Source organism: Vicugna pacos, chromosome 20 (genome assembly GCF_048564905.1).
Source record: "Vicugna pacos chromosome 20, VicPac4, whole genome shotgun sequence".
In the NCBI taxonomy this organism is placed as follows: Eukaryota; Metazoa; Chordata; class Mammalia; order Artiodactyla; family Camelidae; genus Vicugna; species Vicugna pacos.
This window is the reverse complement of record NC_133006.1, coordinates 37,661,533-37,681,677: the sequence shown is the minus strand read 5'-3', so window position 1 is coordinate 37,681,677 and position 20,145 is coordinate 37,661,533. Positions and strand designations below refer to the sequence as shown.

Sequence of the window (20,145 nt, the reverse complement as noted above, 5' to 3'; positions counted from 1 at the left end):
CAGTTCCAGCAAACATCCGAGTAGCCTTGCAAAAGGCCATTATGTTTTCCAGGCTTAAGTTTCTCCTGTGTTAAAAATGGAGACAAGTGGAAATGGTATCTGTTCAGTTCTCTGCAAGTGGTATGAGAAAAACTGGAGGAAGAGGATAAGTCAAACTGAACTTTTCAGAAGACAACACCCTCTCACCACAGGAAGCCCTTACCAGAGAGTGGGTCTGTGGTTCCTTGCCTCCACCGCCACCCTCGGAGACTGCAACAATGAACATCTGATCTGCCGACACTACTGCTGACAAAGCATTACTGATCACACATGGCCCTCAGAATATAGTCACCCAGGAAGGGAATGCTGGGCCTGTTTGAACACTCCAGAACCAAACATCAAATTCTTTCAGCCTGAAAGTAAGTTAGAAATTTAAAATGTCAACGGCAAAAACATTTCATATCAATAACCAGATTCTAAGTACAGTTAGGTATCATATCAGGTTTCTGATTGTATTTTCCCCTTATTTATAATATCTTGGGTAGCCAATTTCTCCTTCTCCAAGAAAGAATTCTGAAATCTCAACCTGAGCCTTTTTTTTTTTCCTAATACAGAATAGCTGCACAAGGGGTTTTTTTCTCTATTATTCATATAACAGGGTTTTTGATGCTAATAATAGGCACTCTCTCAGGTAGCTGGATAAAACAGTAAATTCCTTCAAGCCACTCTAAAGGAATTTTCCAAAATGAGAGAGAAAAATTTCACTTAAAAATACCATTCATAATTTAAAAAAAAAGAAAAGAAATCTCTGTGCAAGTAAAAGATTCCTAAAGTAAATACATCTCTTCCTTCATTTAACTGAGGTAGTGTAGATAAAATAACAAAATTCCAAATTGACAAAAGAATTTGCACAAAGCCTTGGAATCTATTAGAAAAAGATTTGAAGTTTCGGGTAAACATGAGCAGCCACTTATGGGGCAGAAGATGATGGAAAAGAATCTCCTTAGCTTCACTCTTGGGCGTCGGACCAAAATTTGAAAAAGAAGGAAGAATAGGAAAACATTTGCTATTTGATTGAAGTTTTTGTAAGAGCCAAGAAGTGCCTCTTTTCCAATCACTAAAAGGTTTCCTGATTTTCCTTCTAACTCCAATCCCATTTCTACCTCTTACGTCATCTGCTTCCGGCTTCATTCGCACGGGTGGCAACCTGACCAGGAGAGGACCTTCTCCTCAGGAAATCTCGCTTCTCCTAATTAGAAAAAGGCCTAGAAAGACTCCAGGACCGTCCAGTTCTGATCTGAAGACCTGAGCACACACCTACTGGCCTCAGCTAAGTCCTAGGCTCTGGGTTCTAAATCTAGACCTGGGACCCAAAGAAGAGTTCCAGGATGAGCCAGCCCTTCTTTTTTGAGTTCCCCTCAATTATCCAGAATGTAGACCTTCTTCCTCCAGGCTGATGGACCAGGACAGCTGAGTGGGAGCCCTGAGAGGCCCTCTCACAGGTTGGCCTGCCCGCGTCACAACACCCGGGGACACTGGACCCACCACAGCATGGCAGCCACTTTGTGCGCCAGGGTCCCATCTGTATGTGGGGCTTTCAGGAAGGCTAAGCAGGTGTCAGAGTGCTGTGGTGATGAGGAAAGAAAGGCGTCACTTCTCTTTTCTCCCCTTCTCCCTCCGTTCAGCTGCCATTCCCGTTCTCATCCATATTTTTTCCAGATTTTTCATCAAAGGGAAGATACTTTCACGGATTTTTTAAGTACTTTATCTATTTGTAAACACCCTTAAAAATAAAAGTCTCGGCCAAAACAACCTTCAAAAACTTGCACTTTGAATGACTCCGGAAAAGATAAAACTTAGGACTGTAACCCAAATTAAAAGGCTACATTTAGGGAGGGAAGGTACAGCTCAGCAGTAGAGCATGTGCTTAGCATGCTCAAGATCCTGGGTTCAATCCCCAGTATCCTATTTTAAAAAATAAATAAACCTAATTACCTCCCCCACCCCAAAAAAAGAAGAAGAAGAAGAAAAAAAAAAGGCTGCATCTCATTTCAAAGTTTGCCTCTCTCGCAACTCCTGAATAGTTACAGATGAGTCAGGAGAAAAAAAGTCTGAAAACTCAAATCACTTTAGTTCAGGCTCTGGGCTTTTTTCGTTCTCTGGCTGAAGCTACCATTACAGAGGAGGCTCTCCATCACCGGCGTCCTGGAAGTGAGTCGCCGGATGAGCTGAATGGAGCTATTACTGAGCGTCTGCTCTTCAGAGACTGAGGGAAGGGTATTGAGGTGGAGTTTTCGCTGATTTATAAGCATTAAATCAGATGAGGATAATGGCAAATCTGCCGATCTTTCTTATAACACCGTATGAACAGTGATCCTTCTCCGATACCTGGAGGAGTGGCTCACGACACGCAGGTGAAATAAGCAGCAGGAAAGGAGGCTGAAAGTGACTTTCTGTCATCCCCGCATCAGTGGAACGGCAAGATGAATGTTGCGCCTCGAAATGCCTAGCAGTTTTTTGCCTGCTTTTATTAACCTTGCATGCTTCTAAGCAGCACGGGGTCCTGGAGAAAAAGGTTATAACAAGTGGATGTTTGAGAGCAGAGATTGCTGTCCGGGGTTGGCTGGATAGTGTGTGCCTCCTTTAACCTTCCTTTGTGCTTGAAATCTTCGATGCAGCTGCCCCTTCCGTTACAAAAACTTCACAAACACAGCGGCTAAATGCATTTGGGTTCAGCACAACATTCGATTCAAATAAAGTGCCTTACGTGATTAAACTGATGCTCCACCGAGACAACGGGGCAGTTTCCACCTAAAGAGGTGCCAACTGGCTTGTCCCCATCACCGACCGACTCCAGACACTCCATGGGTCTTCGTGTTTCACAGTATCTTTTCTTTCTTGGTCTGAGTCCTGTGCTCTGATTTTCGTTTTTATCAGGCTAAAGAGGATGTATTTTATCATAATGGCTTTACATCCAGTGTGTGCAGGCCAACACAAATAGGGTATTACAAGTTAAAGAACGGTACCTCAGGCACCATTTTATTGGAACTAGTGTTTATATCAAACAATACATCCTAAGTACTTTATATTAAGCGTGGACAAATCATTTGCCTGAGGATTAGGTGTTGTGCCATTGAAATGTAATCCTTCTGTTGGTTTTTTTCTTAACTGCCAAACCAAACATGGTCAAAGAAGTAACTGTAAAAGCTGAAACAGGCACAATCTTAGCCTGCATTTCAAGCATGAAAGCAACGCCAAAGCCCAAAAGAGTGTAACACGGTGAAGCGTTTTATGCAGGTGCACACCTGTTACTGTGGTATCTGTTATCTGTCCTGAGTGTTCTTTCATTACTGGAGTGCACCAACCGTGTGGCGTTCCCAAGCACGTAAGGGTGAAAAAACAAAGCAGGGCTCAGTAGAAGCCAAGACCTCCCCAGTTAACCACCAAGCTGGCCCGCTCCGAAGTAACCCACGTGACTTTTCTCAACTAACCCCATCCCTGAACAGCCGGCAGTGAGGGCAACAGTCCTCGTGTGCCAGACCGCTGCGATATTTGATTTTACTCTCTCAGGCCAGGACCATGTTCTCTAGGATGGATACTGTTTAAATAATGCCTAAGTAGGCACGGGGGATATTTTTAAACTAGAGATCTGTTGTGTGGTCTCCAAGATGCTAATCTATGAGGTTGGTCTTATAGGCACATATACCCTATTTTTTAAAAACTCCAGCGAAGTCTCCCACAACAGTAAATCCTTGCTTTATTCCAGATTCTCTAATTGAAGATTTGCCAAGTAAAGGGGACACATAATTTAATATAACGTAATATGATGGCTAAAAGTGGTTAAGAATGAAGTCAAACTTCCTGAGTTTAAAACTTTGTTCTGCCACCGGTTGCTGTTTGACCTTGGGCAACTTACTTAACCTCTCTGGGCCTCGGGTTGCCTGTAAAATGCAGGAGAACACTAATACCTACTGCAAGGGTTTCAATGAATATTAAATAAGGTCACCAAAAGGACGTACTTTCAGCCTTTTCCTCTCCCTTCTTATTAGCTGTAAGCCTGCATGAGCGTCTCTGCTTCCTGCCTTAAGCTCTCTCTGTGTTACCCGCCCCCCAGACTTTTTTTCATCTGAGCAGGAATAAGCTGTGTGGAGGAGAACCCTGACCAGAGGAGGCGGTGCTTGAGCCAGCTGGGGGTCTTGTTATCCGGTGACCTCAAAACCCTAATGTACTAACTTCCCTTCTAGCCTAACTGCAACACAGACCCTTCTTTCTGGGTCCATCTGCTAAAACCATGCCACCTTCACAAGTGTGCTAAGCAGAGGCATGGGAAATATGTGTTGCCCTCACCAGCAGGCCTTCTGCAGCCCAGGACTACAGAGAGACAGCGACAATTACTCTTTTTCAAACAATAATTTTTTTAATTGAGCAAAGGTAGTAATTCAAACAGATAGTCCTCAAAGGCCACAAATAATCAAATGGAAAACTTCGATAAGTTCCTGAACACTTTCCTGGATTCACTGGCTCGTTTGACAAAACCCTTACCGATTGCCAAATACGTGGCAGGCATCGCGCTTGATTCTGGGTTACGAAGCCTGAGGGAACATACAAGTAAACTCAGCCACTCATTGCACAGATTCATTCACTCAATTCACAGTCATGTGCCAATCACTGTGCCACACTCTGGAAGCACACCAGAAAATGGGGACAGATGCAGTTCCTGCCTACAGATCCTTGGTACATGGGTTTCTGAAAATGAGCAACACCTTGGAAATACTCACTAAATCCTTACTGCTTGAGAAGTTACAGGAAGCCTCTTTATCAGCAATATCCAGATCTTATTTTTGTTGTGAAACTTTAATCCAGCCAAGTCACAGACCAGAGAGGTTAAACATGTCCAGAACGTGGACCCCCTTCTCATCCTTAAGGACAGACTCATCCTTAGGTCCACTTTGCAGTATCTGTTTAGAAATATAAAAGGGAGGGGTCCTCACTTTGGAGACTCTGGAAGGGCTCGGAAAGAGCAGCAGAGCAGCTGGGCACTTTCCATGGATCCAGTCTTCCTGAACAGATTTTTATTTCTGAAAAGAAAAGGAAATATACGAAAACTGAACAACAGTTCCTTCCCAGAGAACTACCCAGAAATACTCAAAGGCAAATCCCATCATCTGTGTATTTCCCTGAACAAAGTGTAGAAAAACCAGACGGTCTGAGTGGTGTCAAGGAAGCAGGATGAGGGCCGTCCTTCCTTGTACAGGTCAATGTGGTAAAGTCCCGGAGCACCCAGCCTCTTTCCCGCTTCAGTAAGTGACTTGTTCATGATTCCAGGCAAGTCTCTGCTTCTCATGTGCCCCACGTCAATCTAGGGTGACTTTCGGAGACTTCTTCTTACCCGATTCATGGCATTTGGGACAGAAGAACTTGCGCACATTTTAATGGAGCATGATGAGTTGTATTGGTCTTCAAGACTCCTTCATTCTATAAAAAAGAGAAATGTTTCTAAGCTAAGACATAGAGCACGGTTCGTGGTTTTTACTTTTCTCTAAAATGTATGCGTTTATTTCTAAATGGAGATCTAATTCCTTTCCCACCCAGTTTTCAACATCTTTCAGAGTAGTAGGTTTCGTAGTTAAAGTGTTTATTCAAAGAATATTCTGACCATTTATAAATTAATTTCTCTATGAATCAGAAAATCTTTAAATATCTGAAATGTGATTAGGTTGGATAAAAATCAGAAATATTACAGCGTTCTTTTCAAATGCAAATCTTACCTGCCACCTTCTCCATGATCTGGGGTCTCTCGGCGGATAGATTCCCTCGTTAAAACTCTTGGATGTTTTAATGTAGAGAACATATGTTGCTGTCAACTTTTGATTTCTCCAACTATTTTCTACAAGAAAAACATTATGATAATTAACATTATTAACATTATTAAAATGTTTTTCTCCTACACAAATAGGAGAATTTTCTAGTACTAGTCTCCCTTAGAATTCTCCTGAGTGTCACCGTCATTTAGGACACACTTGGGACATGGATTTATACATGTAGCTCTTACATATACACCTCATTACAGTGAAATCTGATGCACTGAAATCCGCTATTACAGGCTTTAGAAACTAGAAAACTAGCTCAATACACATAATACACAGAATCTCAAAACTTCTTTTACATATTTCTAAAGTCCGTGCAGGGGGAAGGTGTAGTTCAAATGGTAGAGCGTCCGCTTAGCATGCATGAGGTCCTGGGTTCAATCCCCGGTACCTGCATTAGTAATAATAATAATTAATTAATTAGTAGACCTAATGACCTCCTCCCTCCAAAAAAAAATTTTTTTTCAAAAAGATAAAGTCTGTTCAGCCGTATATTCCAGTAAGCACGTCCCACTCTTTCCCTTCGTTAACTGAAATGATTCCATCTCTGAAGCACTTCTGCCTTTCCTCCAGTCTAGAAGAGTCTGCTCATTCTAATGCAGCCTCCTCCTCCTTGTTCTGTGTAACGAGCTCTGAGTGATCAAAAGGAGTTGCACATTCACCCCCAATGGAAAATAATAAAGTGTCAATCTGTAAGAAAAAAATGACTCTTCAATCCAACGTGATTATTCAGTCAAGAAATTTCTTTTACTTTGCCAAGAAAGGGGAGGGGGAGCGGGAAGTATTAGGTAATTTAATGGTTCGAGTTATCAAATGTGATTTTAATGGACATACATTCCATTTTACAACGAAACCGTATAGGCTTTGATCCATACAAGTCCATGTCACAGAAAAGTTTAGGAGTCCATCTGCTCGGAAAGGGCCTTGCACCTGCAATCCATCAGACACTGCGGACTTTGAAGCTTTACTCTCCTACTCTAGTTTCTAGTTAATTACTCCCTTCCCTGAGCTACTTGGGTGTTTGTATAAATTTCGGTTCATGATTTTGCTGCCGTGTCTGCTGTCTTGTCTATGTCCTCGGCTGGGCTGTGACTTGCTTGAGGGAAAGTCTCGTGGCTTATTTATCTTTGTACCTCCGGAGCCTGGCGTGCAACAAACACACGTCAAACTCTTAACTAGGAGCCATCACTGCTCTGGATGCCGCACTCATGGAACCTACCCATATCCGTTGCTCAACACAAATCTTCAGTAAGCCCAGTTGCGTTTATTGCAGCCCTTGGTGCTGCTGTTTCATCATTCCTTTTTATTTTTATCAGCTACGTCTGAGTTCATCAGTACACTTACCAGGTTTCATCCTTTTGCAGGGATACCCTAATGACCCGAATGCCCATTGCCAGAGGTAAGAAAAAGAGTCAGAGGCTCCACACGAGATTCGGGAAAGAGTGCCTGGCTGTTGATGGCCCCAGGGCCCTGTTGGAGGAAAGTGTTTCAAAAGAATTTAATCTGTAAGTTCCCCAAACCTTCTTGGATAGACCCAAAACGGTGTCCTGCAGCAGGGCCTTCTCTTTGATGAGGACCAGCCTCATGGGGGACAGTCGAGCACCTTCCTCCCTAACCTCTGAGTCACCCGCTGAGGCTGAGAAAGGCTCCAGCTTTCTGCACCCTCTGTTTCTTCATCTGTACATGGGGGACGATGATAACCCTTCGATGAGAATGATAGTAACAGCCGTAACCGACATTACTCACTGAGATGTGGACAAGACTTAAGGCAATTTTCTAAAGTATTTAGTGCCATGAAGAATATTTAGAGGCCAAAATGAACATGAAGAGAATGGTAAATCTTTTCTTTCTCCCAAGGCAAGACTGCAAGAAAATTCTTGTCTCTGTTTCAGCCACTCCCCTGTGTTAAGGCTCAGCTCTCTACATTCCCTTTTGAGAACCCCAGAGAACATTCTGGAATGCAATTATCCCCACTGGGTGAAATCGGCATAACAGAATGACAGATGGAGGGACATCTTAGAGCTCTAATCCAACGCCTTGATTTTACATATGATCAGCTGAGAGTGATCAGTGTTATCTGGGTTACCAAACGTCACATGACGAATTAGTGATGAGCTAGGAGCAAAGATACTATTCCTCTTACATTATTTCCAGGAATCCTTCCAAGACTTCATGCTTAGATCTGCACAGTCTATGTTTTTAGGGACTTCACAAAGCTGTAACTCAACATGCACTAGTTTTTTAGATGTTTAAGCTAAAGTCACCAAATGGAAGGAGATGTTATAACAATGAATGGAAAAGGGGGATAAAGTAGAGGTCAGGAATGAGGACAGAAATTAAAAAAAAGGGGAGTGGTGAGAAGGGTGTAGCTCAAAGTGAGGACCCAGAGAGAGATAAGGGTGGATTTGGGTGGAGCTCTAAATATGAATACGAGATGCTTAATAAACTGTGACCTAGCCTTTCTCATGATGAGACATCTGATAACAGGGGCAGGTGGACATGCAGAGCTAAAAGCGGGAGTTAAAAGTTCAAGGATGATAACCTGTATCCAGGATTTAACCAGAGAGGTAAAAATAAAAAGCTCACCAAGATGGAGAAACGGCAGTTTATCAGAAAAAGGCATTCTTTGCCAGCAATTCTGGATGGCAAAGCACAGAATTATAAACATGATAATTTTATAACGTTCTGACAATATAATTGATAAAATGAATAATACGTAACTGATGTATGATGTCCCAACAGGTATGGTATAAGATCTGCCATCATCTACCTTCTTCCTTTTCTTATCTGGTACAGTGTCACGAAAAAAAAAATTATATACATTTGGGCTAATGGAATCAGACAAACCAGGTTTGAATCCCAACTAGCCTTCCAGAGGCTCAGTTTCCTCATCTGCTAAGTGAAGGTAATAATAACCTACCCACAGAAGATGATCATAAGAATAAAGTGAGTCAGGATGTGTAACGTGCCTAGCACATAATAGATTTTCAATAAACATTTGCTTTTCCTCATCTGCCTCTCTGTGCCACTAGCTGGCAATAGGAGGGACAAACAGCAGAGTCTAGGAAAGAGGGATAATATGGCCACCAAGCATACTCTAGCGCTCTCTGGGTTTTATGGTCAAAACAATCTCGATCCAGGTGCACTTGAATCTTGGCTGGTCTCTTCCCTCCTGGCAAAGGCTATCTGGCACCTCATACTGTACTCAACTTCCCCTGTCACTTCAAATGGGTCTGTTGGTTCTACCTAAGGTCTTGCCTTCCAGAGAGGAGCTAGGAGATTAACTGTGCATATAGATAATATTGGTGATTTCTCAACACTCCCACTTTCTGAGTCCAGGAAATACGCATGTCCTATCAGAGACTATGACCCAGTGACCATCCCTCTCCACTTTCTCACCATTCTAAGTACCTGCTACTCACTCATCCCACATCCCACAGTGGCCCCAAGACTTAGCCAAACTGTGCCATCAATGCCAGCCACACCAAACACTGCCCACATTTTCAGGATGGGTGTCTGACAAGACCACTTCGGGCTCTGTTCTGAACTGGCTTCTTTGACACACCAGCCAGTGACAGAAACAGAGGTTCATGGATTTCCAGCTTAGAAGTCTTTGTACAAAGAGCCTGCTAGGAAGGTGATCCATTCTACTTTCTGTATTCTGACTGCTAGAAAGTTCTTTTTTTCCTAATGAACTGATATCTATTCACCCATAGCTTGCCTTTACTTATCTTAATTCCACCCTTGAATAATGTAAAATAAGCTTAAAATTCCTTCTGTTCTTTCCTGTGCTCCCTGGTCAATAGCAGATGCGTAAGTGGGATTATTATTCACATTCATAGACTATACCTCTAACAGAAGTATATTCCTCAAGCAAAAAAAAAAATTCAATAATAAAATAGCTATTATCCACTAGCTTAGAAAACTACGTCCAAGATAGCCCCAGGATGATTTCTAGAACACAGGTCAAAGTGGGAAAAGGAATCGTGACCAACATCAAAAGCAAAATAAAAACAAGGACAGAGAATGTTTTTCCCCTCCTTTTTACATTTGGATGTATTTTCACTCAAGAAATTTTATGAGGCAGGTGGTAGGCTAGACCATCATCATTCAGTAGAGAGCAACGATTCATGTAGAAAGAGGCAGCCGCCAAATGCCCTTCCAGGGTAAGCCTGGAAGAAGGAGCGTTAGCCCCCAGCATGCCTTCCAGAGATAGATATTTTATAAATTATTAGTGTTATTACTACTATTTAATATTTTTATATGCATAATAGTTTATATTTTCAAATCACCTTCAACATCTCATCAGATGAATCACCCGAAAAAGAAGTTAAGCAAGAATTATTAACACCAAATTTCAGATTAGACCACTGGATCATACAGAAGGTGGGTAACGTACCTAAAATCAGAGCTTAGACAATTCATTGTTACTCTTCATGGGATCAATATGGTTGTATTTCAGAACCTAACTTAGTGGATTCCTTGAAGAAGTGTACCAGATCTAGAATTCTCCAGATATTATGAGCTGAATTGTCCACCACCACAACCACCACCACCCACCTCCTCAAAGCCATCTGCTGAAGTCCTAACCATCAGTTAGACAAAATGGAGCTGTCTTTGGAGGTAGGGTCTTTACAGAGGTCATGTGGGCCCCAAACCAACCTGACTGGTGTCCTTATAAGAAGAGGAGGTCAGGACACAGGTACAGAGGGAAGACCGCGTGAGGACACAGCAGGAAGGGGACAGCTATGAGCCAAGGAGAGAGGCCTCAGGAGACACCAGCCCCGCCAACAACTTGATCTCAGACTTCCAGCCTCCAGAACTGTGAAAAAACAAATTTCTGTAATTTAAGCCCCCCCAGTCTAGGGTACTTTGTTATGGCAGCTCCAGCAGACACACCAGTTAGTCTTGACTTCAAGCTCCCTGTGGAGGTAAAGCTGAAGCCCTGTACTTCTCTGTGCTATGATCTCAGGGTCGTCAGAGGGACAGAAAGTTGCTGACACGTGTGCCTGTCTGCCATGCTCCCCAGAGCAGTCCACCTTGTGTGTGCGCACACATGTGATTTCTAACGTCACCCCACTTCCCTCAAATGTGTGCTTCTACAAACCAGCAGGTCTCATTGAGACACCAGGAGAGCTTCTTACAGGAACCCCCAACCTCTAAAACAGGTCCAGCAGCACAACTCCATATAATGGAGAATAGTGACAGAAGAGATGAGTGGAACATCTTAACCTATCAATTTTTTTCCATTTTTTTTTAATTGAAGTAGAGTTGGTTTTCAATGTTGTGTCAATTTCTGGTGCACAGCATAATGTTTCATATATTCCTTTTCATATTGTTTTCCACGATAGGTTACGACAAGATATTGAACACAGTTCCTGTGCTATAGAGTATAAACTTGTTGTTTATCTAGCCTACATACAGTAGTTAGCAAATCTATTATTTTTTTTTTAATAAAGCAATTACACTCCAAAATGGGATCTAGGGCAGCAGAATTAGAGCTTTAGAATATCCCAAATCACACAATATGTGATGAAGTTTCCACATCCTGACATCCAGGCACATCAAAGCATCACCAACCATTCACTTCCAAAACCTGGCTGCAGACACAGATGCTTCGTTTGAACAAAAGAAGAACATTGGCTATTACTGACTGGTTGTACCTGAGGCAAATCAAAAGATCCTGAATCTTTTCACTTGAAATTCACTGTAGCTCTCAAGTTCATGACTTCTCATAACTAAAACTCTGGGCTTATATTTAAACTTCCTATATCAAAGTCTGTCCTGAAAGGTGACTTAGTCACTGACAAAATTATGTAACATTATGTAAAGCGATGAATCCATCTGGCTGGTTTATCTGTAAATGGTTATAAATGTGTGTTGGGTACGTGGGCGTTCCTTGAAAACAGGCACATGTGTGTTGTTTCAGGACTTCTTTGAATAATTAGCAGAAAAGTCCCTGACAAATGCAAACATCTGGTGAAGAAAGAGCTGTGTTTGATTTGAACACATGGTCACTACTTGGTAACGATCCCTTTAAGTGCGAGTCTTCCAAAAATTCGTGGTAACCTCAATTTTGAGATCTGTGTATTTCCTCTTACTTAGATCTAACTATCACGGGCACACCTTAGCTTTTCAAGATAATTAATTTAAATGTGGAAAAGGACGTGCAGGGCATAGATCACGGCTGCTGGGACATATGGTCCTAACAAACCACGGGACAAACACAGTGGATCATTATGTCAAGGAAACAGCCAAGCTTCCTTGACATTATCATTCCATAAGTAGTCCAGGCTTTCCCAAACTTGAGGGATAAAACCTGATGCGTGCAAATTCATGGCCTTCAAGAAAACTTTTCCCATTGCCTTCTACTCACTACTTTTCCTTGCCAACCTCTGAAAGGACATCTTCAAGGTGAAGGGAACATGAATTCTTCAAGGAATCGACAGTGTTTACCAAACCCCTGCTGTTGGCATGGCACAAACTCCTGCTTCTTGGGGGCTTACAATGTAGTTGTAAAGAAATATTTATCACATCTGAAATTTTTCGGGGTTTTTAAGTCTTGCAAAACACAATTTATCTATAATACGTACCATGTGTCTCTGTAATAGACCATGCATCCATGAGGGCCCAGGTACACATCTGCATTTGTTCATGGTTATGTTCCCAGTGCTTATAACAATGACTTGGTTATAAGCCCCTGATAGTTATTCATAAATATATTTGAATAAAATGTATATAATAAGATGTAACGGAAGTCCAGGAAAGGGGACATCAATTAAGAGCAGAGTTATAGAGATGATTTCACGGAGGAAATGATCTGGGTCTTAGAAATTCAGAGACTTTTTCAGATGGAGGCATGAACAAAGGAGGAGATGGACAGGGCATAAGAGGAAAAGTCCACAGTTCTTAGACCCACACTGACCCGTCTGTTTACTCCTCCAAATGGTCTTTACTGTCATCAGCCACATTAGGTGCTCGTTTTCCTCCTTGCCCTGCTTAGCGTTCACATCCGTCCGAATACTGCCCCATTCACACACACCCTCAACCCCTTTCTCCCTCCCTTCTAGAACTCACTTGGCAAAACTCCAAAACCTGGTTAAACCCAAGGCTCCATCTGTTTAGCAGCTGCCCTCCAGCTGAACGTGACCGGGCAAAAGCTCACAACTGTACAAACAGGTTTCATCTTTAATTTAGATTTTTATTTTAAACTTATGAACAAAAATCTCAAGTGGCTTTTCAAGACTTCTTAACAACACTATACGTCCAGTCCATTCAGTTTCTCTTCCTCCAAAACGACTATTTCAGCCCTTTGCCTCTCTTCCACAAACTCTAAAAGACGTCCCCTCCCAATTACATTTGACACTGCTTTACCTCTTAGAGAACATAGAAACCATAAGAAGAGATTCAACTTGCTTTCCCACAGCCCAGTTCTACCAATGTACTTGCAACCTTAACTTGCTTTTCCCTATTTCCTACTTTCTAAGGTCAATTGTTCACTTGTTCTCTTGAGCACATAACTTCTTGCCTACTTCTTGCTTATTATCTCTTCTTATTTCTAATTTATCTATTTTCCCTTCTTCTGCACCATTTCCATCTACATACAAAAATGCCTAAATAGGTTTTTCCTTTAAAAAAAAATCCACCCTCCACTCCACAGTCCCGTATTTCCCTTCCTCTTACAGCAAAACTTGAAAGAGTTTCTACACTTCCTGTCTCTGCTTCTTTACCTCCTGTTCTCTCTTTAACCCACGTCATTCAGAATTCTAGCCCCACGATTCAACTGCCGTGGCTCTTGTTAAAGTCATCATGTCAAATCTAAGTGGTCCACTTTCTGTCCTCATCTTACTGGGCTCCTCAACAGGAGTCAACACAGGGGACCACCTGTTCCTTCTTAAAACATTGTGATTTTCAGGACACCATCTATGTCTGGGTTTCTCCTCTTTCATTGGCTGTTCCTTCACAGTCTTCCTTGCCGGCTTCTCTTTCTCAGGCTGTCCATTAAATAGTGGAGTGCCCCTGAGCTGAGTCCCAGCCTTGAATGAACACGCCCCCTCCCCAGATGACCTCTTCTTGACCCATGGCTTTGAATGCCATGTACTAGTGAGTCATACTGGTAACTCCTATAGTGTTTCTCCAGTTGTGATCTTTCTTCTAAATTTCAGACTACTATACACAGCTACCTAATACTCAATGCCTTCACTTAAAATCATCAAAACATCTTAGTTTCCCAATCTAAACCACTTCCTCCTCTAATTTCCCCATCTCAGACAGTGACCCCACAAATTACCTGATTGTTCAGACCACAAGCCTAGAAGTCCCCCTTGGCTCCCCTCTTTCCCCACTGCTGCTCATCCCATCCATTATCCAGGTCTTTGTCAATCTCTCAAAACCTGCACTGAGCTCTGCCACCTTTTACCACTTCCACTGCCCCCTCCACACTCAGAGCCCCAGCGGCTTTCGTGAGCACTTACAATAGTCAAGCTGCTGGACTTCTACACCCTTCTTTCTTCTCAGCAAGAATATTCTCCACAGAGCAGCCAGCATAATCATTTTTAAACTAGAGATCAGATCACCTTGCTCCTCTGCTCAACTTCAGTGGTTTCCCACCGGGGTTAGAATAGAATTCAACGTCCATACTGCAGCCTACAAGTCCCTAGTGATGAAGTTACTGGCTACTCCCCATCTCCCCATCTCCTCCTCCTCGGTCACTCCTCTCCAGCCACACGGACCTTCTGGCTGCTCTTCAACCAAACCTGGTTTTTTCCACCTCTTCCTCCAGTGCTCTCCACCTAGGCATGTGCTTGAATGCCCACCCTTAATTCAGTCTCTGCTCAGATGTTTCTCCTTAGAGTGACCTTCTAGTCCCCTCCCGGTCAGCCTCCAATCCTTCCTTCTTTTCTTCCCAGCATGCATTGCTTATGAAACCAAATTATTTTTTAATTTGCTCACATGTCATTTGTCTGTCTTCCTTTCTGAAATATGCATTTAATAGAGGAGGGAAACTGTACTTGGTTTCTCTACCCCTGTGATGCCAGACCCAAGATGAGTTATTTAAAAAATACTGCTAAGGGAAGGAAAGAAGGAGGCGAGAGAGGCTAGAATGTTCTTTAGTATCAGATTATTTCCGTGAATCCATCAAATTAAAATATCCAGATGAATAGAAACACCTTCATATTAGCAACTTAGCAGAGCAGCTGTCATGAGCTCAAAATCAATAGATTTCCTGCCACGTCCCATAGGTCAGCGTACAACCTGACTTGGCTCTCTTGAAATTAGACTGTGTGGTTGCCAGATCTAGATTCCCATCTAACAGGTGCATTCTTTGAATGGATTCAGGCTATCTGCTGCTAAAAATACCTGTCATAGAACAGATATGCTAATCGAATTGCCTTGGCCAGCCTGGAGCGGTTGAGAATGTGAACTCCTGGAGGTCAGGCTGCCCAACCCCCGTTACCTGCACAGTAAACTTCAAATGTAAATGAGGCTCCCTCTTTTCATGAGACCCTGTGCACAGCAAGTAGGGAACAGTATTGCCCCTAAGACCCTATTCATGGAAAACTTGGAGGTAAAAATGGATTGCTGTGCATATGCACTTCAGTTCCTGGTTCAAAGCCATGTCACTCTCAAACTGTGAAAACTCTATAGTGCCCCCAGTTCTCAGGCTGACCCTCAACTGTCTCTGTCCCTTTTCTACAAAGATCCTTCTTGCCACCATTCCCACCCACCCCTTACATAGGCTGGAGGTAGGGATTTGAGAAACATGTCTGAGAGGAATCAACAAGTGAGAGCTGTGAATTATCTTCCAGTAAAATCTTTTGTGACTCATCAGATTGGAGGCTGAGAGAAGGGAATGAATAAGGATGACACTGACTGGTCAGAGAGACTGCCTAGGTGGTGACAGCATTGCCCAAAGTGGAAGAGGAGGCGGGAGGAAGATGAGCTGGTTGGGGGAGGAACAATGTACTTCTTTTGGACCCATTCAGTCAGAGGTACCAAGGACCTCAGGTGTGGATGACAGGGAGCAGTCACTCCTGGAGACACAGGTGTTAGTCAAAGCCATGGAAATGGATGAAACCATCCAAAGGAAGCTCACAGAGCGAGAAGAGAAAAGACATCCTCTTTCACAAGAGCCAGGAAGAAGGAGAGAGACAGCAGTATCTGGAGACAGGACGGTAGAGGGGGTGGAAGATTATTTTAGGTTTAAAGAGACACAGACGTTTCCGCTGGCTACGTGGAAGGAGCTACAGGAGAGGGAGCAATAGAATATCCGGGAAGACGGCTGTAACTTTAAGGACATGGAGAGAGAGTGAAGGTACCAGCTGAGGCAGAAGGGTCTGAGATGCAGAACCCAGGTAGCGGAGGGTGTAGCCTCCAAGAGGAGGAGACATGCCATTTCTCTCAGACAAAAGGGGCAGACGAATTAACAAGTAATAGCATGGGAAGGCCAGGTCTGAAAGCAGGGCACTGGATGGTTATCCTGTCGGCTCTACATCCTCTGTAAGAGGAAGACGATCAAATCTGTGAAGAGTGAGGGTGGTAGTGGATGAGGGCATAGATTTGAGGGAACTGGAGAGATTTTGGAATAGCAATCCTGCAACAGGTGAAAACAAGATAAGTGGGAAGCGAAGATGGGGGCGGTATCAGCACAGGGCCCAGGACCATGTTTACCAAGCACACTGAGCAGGCAGGAAGCTGACACGTCTACCAGGGCTGCTGCACCCATGGAAAGGCTGGAGATCTTAATGAGCCTGAAAACGCTGCTAAACTTCTCAGTATCTTATTGCTTCATCACTAATAATCTTTGAGTTCCTTGGGAAAGGACCATGATGGTGACAATGATGACGATGATTGATGGTGACCCTGCCCGTTTGCCAACTCCTTGTTTCTTCCGAGTTTGCTGCTGCAAACAAGGATGATGATTGCAGACGTGCTCTGTGTAGGAAGGTGGAACTAATTCTTTCACCCCTTCCTGCCGTCACGTTGATCTTAACCTCTTCCTCCTCCACGCTCTGCCCCTCCCAGTTCCCATCAATCTGGGATGCGATTCCCAAGAGAAAAGGCTGAAAGTGCCCCACCAAGTATCAGGAGGAAGAGGGGAACTCGGAGCATTGGATTTTTTTGTTGGGGTGGGGAAGTTACTGAATAGTTAATAATAATAGCTAACATTCATCAATCACAAACCCTGGTCTACTCACTCTTCATGGAATTAACCCACTTATTTCTTATATTAACCTCATGTGATGAAATAGATACTATTATTAACATACCTATTTTACAGCTGGGAAAACTGAGGCACATGGTTCTGCCTAAAGTCACATAGCACAGGTTGTAAGTAACAGAACTCAAATTCAGGCAGCCTGGCTTCAGCCTCTGCCTTTGATCAATGCACCATACTGCCTTCCTACAGAGAGCTCAGTGTAGGAAAAGACCGTAGAGATGAGCTATTCCAGTCTCCCACATCAAGTGGGAATCCTTCCGCAGCTTGGATAACTCCGGGCTTGACAGACAGCCTGTTCCACAGCTGCACAGCCCTCCACTGGAACAAATGCTGCCAAAATCCTATCCCTGGGCCTCCCACCCTGGGGAAGCCCAGAGAGAACGGGGCTATAAAAGTAGTGAGTGCCCCGACCCTCCTGGCCTGGGCAAGTCTGTACCCACCCTTGGACCAGCAAGACAAGGGCTATTTCCTAAGCTCAACAGGAAAAAAGAGACCAACAGAAGCCTAGGCGACCCCAGCGGGGGACTGAGAGAGGAGACAGTGGCTCTCGGGTATGCTGGGTCCCTGAGGCAAAAGAGCGTTGGCCTTAAAGCACCCCAAGAAGGGCATGTCAGATTCTCGGGGCGAGCTAATGTCAAACCAGAAAATGTATGTAGTTCAACATTTGTTTAGTTTCTGAAACGGACATAAAAATAGATTTCACCTTCTAAAGCCCAATTCTTCAGTCAATAATTCAAAATTTGCTTCTGAAAGTGAAGGGTAACTTCAGAAAGGGCCTTCTCGCCCCCTGCTCGTGAAGCCTAGCTCTCCAATCCCTGGTTTTCCTTTGGGCCGGGAGGCGGACTCAGTGCCCTTCAAAGCTTGGCCTTTTGTCAACTTCCTCTAGGCCCCTGTGAAAGCTCAGTGGGTCTGTTCCCATTTCACTCTCCCACCATATGGGCTGCACTCACCTGAGAGGGAGGGCATTTGGTCAGACAGACAGCGACAGAGTGTCTCGGGAGTGGAGGCCCGACTGCAGGCTGAGCCCTCAGCCTCTGCAGCCCTGGGGACGGCAGCCTGGGATGACTGTCCCGAAACAGTGGTCATCCTTTCAAGAAGCCGTGTGTTGAGGCTGTGCCCATCAGCACGTTGTCGTTTCACAGCCCTGGATGTGTGGGGCGCGGTGGGGCGGGGTGGAGAACCAGCAAGCAGAGACAGGACTGAAAACTCAGGAAACGATAAATAAAAAGGCAAGCGTGAGCCAAATCTTTTCACACTGGAGGAAATCAACATATGGAATAAGTTATTGGAACAAGCACCTAAATCGAAAGGCATAAATGAGTTCAACAGATACCTGCCTTGTTTGCTTGAAGACGAAAGAGCCAAAGAGAAATTGGGGAAGAGAGGAGTAAATAGGAGTGTTTCTCTTACTGATAATTCATGAATTCAACCAAAATTTTGTTGAGCACCTACTGGATACCAGAGACTGAGTCAGGTCTCAAGGATAAAAAGATGGATAAAACGTGGTCCCTGCCCTTAAATTACTCTCAGACTAGTATTTTAATCCCTTAAAGTTTTTATGGTTTCAGAGTTCTACTAAAATTTCATCAGAAAAAGTGTTCAAGGCATCTCAAGTCATGGAGGCCCTGGTGATAAAACAAAATTCCATCCCTTTGGAGTCATACTTCAATGCATCATTTTTCAAACCAAGACCACTTCCACTTGAGGACAGAAGAGACCCAGAAGGCTCATGGTAGTGGGAGATCTTTAGTTGGTCGCATGCGGTGGGACTTAGATTTTCATGCTGTAGTGGAAACAGCCCAGGCTTTGCAGCCAGGAAGAATCCAGACTCAGCCATTAACTGACCATGAAACCTTAGTCAAAGTCTAAATTTTCAAAATTCAACAATTTAAGTGTTGGGAGAGAATTCTCCACGGACTTCTTGAGTTTCTGCACAACTTATAAGCAAGGTACTAACTGTCCTTTGTTCCAAACTGTCTTTACAAGAATGTTTCCATAACGAATAGCCTTGGGAAATAATGTCTCCCTCCAGAAAAAAGGGAAGACAGACTTACCGGACATTGTACAAGGTTTGGGTTCCCTACCTTAGTATAATACACGTCACTTCTGTAGGACTTGGGGGCAAAGGTAACTGGCACAAATATACTGACTCATGCTGTTTGCTGTACCACCTTCATAAAGTCCTTTGTTTCTGACCCAGGGATCTTGTGTCTTCTGCCAGCATTCTTGTGGCAGGTTAATCTGTTAGCTCGCAATTAGGGTAAAACTTCGGGTCTTTTGTAGGTTCTATATTGACTCTGATGTAAACATGCAGTGAGCACAAACAAAGACTGAATTGACTCACTAATAAAGGAACCAAGATGGTAAAGGTGAGTTCTAGGAACATTTGAAAACAGACATTTCTTTGCCCATTCAGGAAAGAAATGCTGCAAAAAGTTAAATTAGATACAAAACTGGGTAGTGTCCTACTGGTCAATAAAACTACCACCTTCGGGATTATCTTTTGTAATAGGAAGAATTGGTTTGCATCTCTACTGGACAAAAATAAGTTGTAATTTAGCAATATACAAATTAACAAATTTCACCGAGTCTGGGCCCTAATCCTAAGAAATAGCCAATCAAAGTACCTTCCCCTAAAGAATGACATGATCTCTGGGTGAGCCTCTTAGTACTTCTGATGATACTGAAAAAACATGCAGGCAACCACCCTTTTGCTTATTTCCAAGTTTCAGATTATTTTTTTTCTTACCACCTTGAACAAGTAATCTAAGTTCCTGGAGTTCGGTGTCTTCATTGTGAAATAGAGACATTAACACCCACCTTGAAGGGCAGTTGTATGGAGGAGGAGAACATATAAAGTGTCTGTCACAAAATAGGTGTCACATTTAAAGTAGCTGTTACAAACAGTAATCATACGCTATTAGATTTTTCTAAATCTTTCAACCTCAGCCTGCCACCAACAACTTTTATTTGTGCTCTGAGATTAAAAAGAATGTATGTTTGTGTGTGTGTTAACTTTGAAAAGCTGGCTGGTATATACAAAAAAAATATGAAAACAAACATATGTATGTTCGTGTA

General features: G+C 43.2%; 2 long non-coding RNA genes across 4 annotated transcripts; both read right to left on the bottom strand.

Annotated features, from left to right (window-relative positions):
• Window positions 1-317: 317 nt before the first annotated feature.
• Window positions 318-5,860, bottom strand: LOC140687631 (uncharacterized). 2 transcript variants are annotated; one of them, XR_012062030.1, is made up of 4 exons: window positions 5,748-5,860; window positions 5,369-5,454; window positions 4,758-5,057; window positions 318-392 (listed from the first exon to the last, which is right to left on the bottom strand). It is a non-coding gene; the product is annotated as an uncharacterized lncRNA (long non-coding RNA). The 2 variants fall into 2 exon arrangements; XR_012062029.1 differs by lacking the exon at window positions 318-392 and adding an exon at window positions 4,375-4,571.
• Window positions 5,861-6,148: 288 nt separating this feature from the next.
• Window positions 6,149-10,635, bottom strand: LOC140687632 (uncharacterized). 2 transcript variants are annotated; one of them, XR_012062032.1, is made up of 3 exons: window positions 10,509-10,635; window positions 7,191-7,316; window positions 6,149-6,237 (listed from the first exon to the last, which is right to left on the bottom strand). It is a non-coding gene; the product is annotated as an uncharacterized lncRNA (long non-coding RNA). The 2 variants fall into 2 exon arrangements; XR_012062031.1 differs by lacking the exon at window positions 10,509-10,635 and adding an exon at window positions 7,593-7,732.
• Between the last annotated feature and the right edge of the window lie 9,510 nt (window positions 10,636-20,145).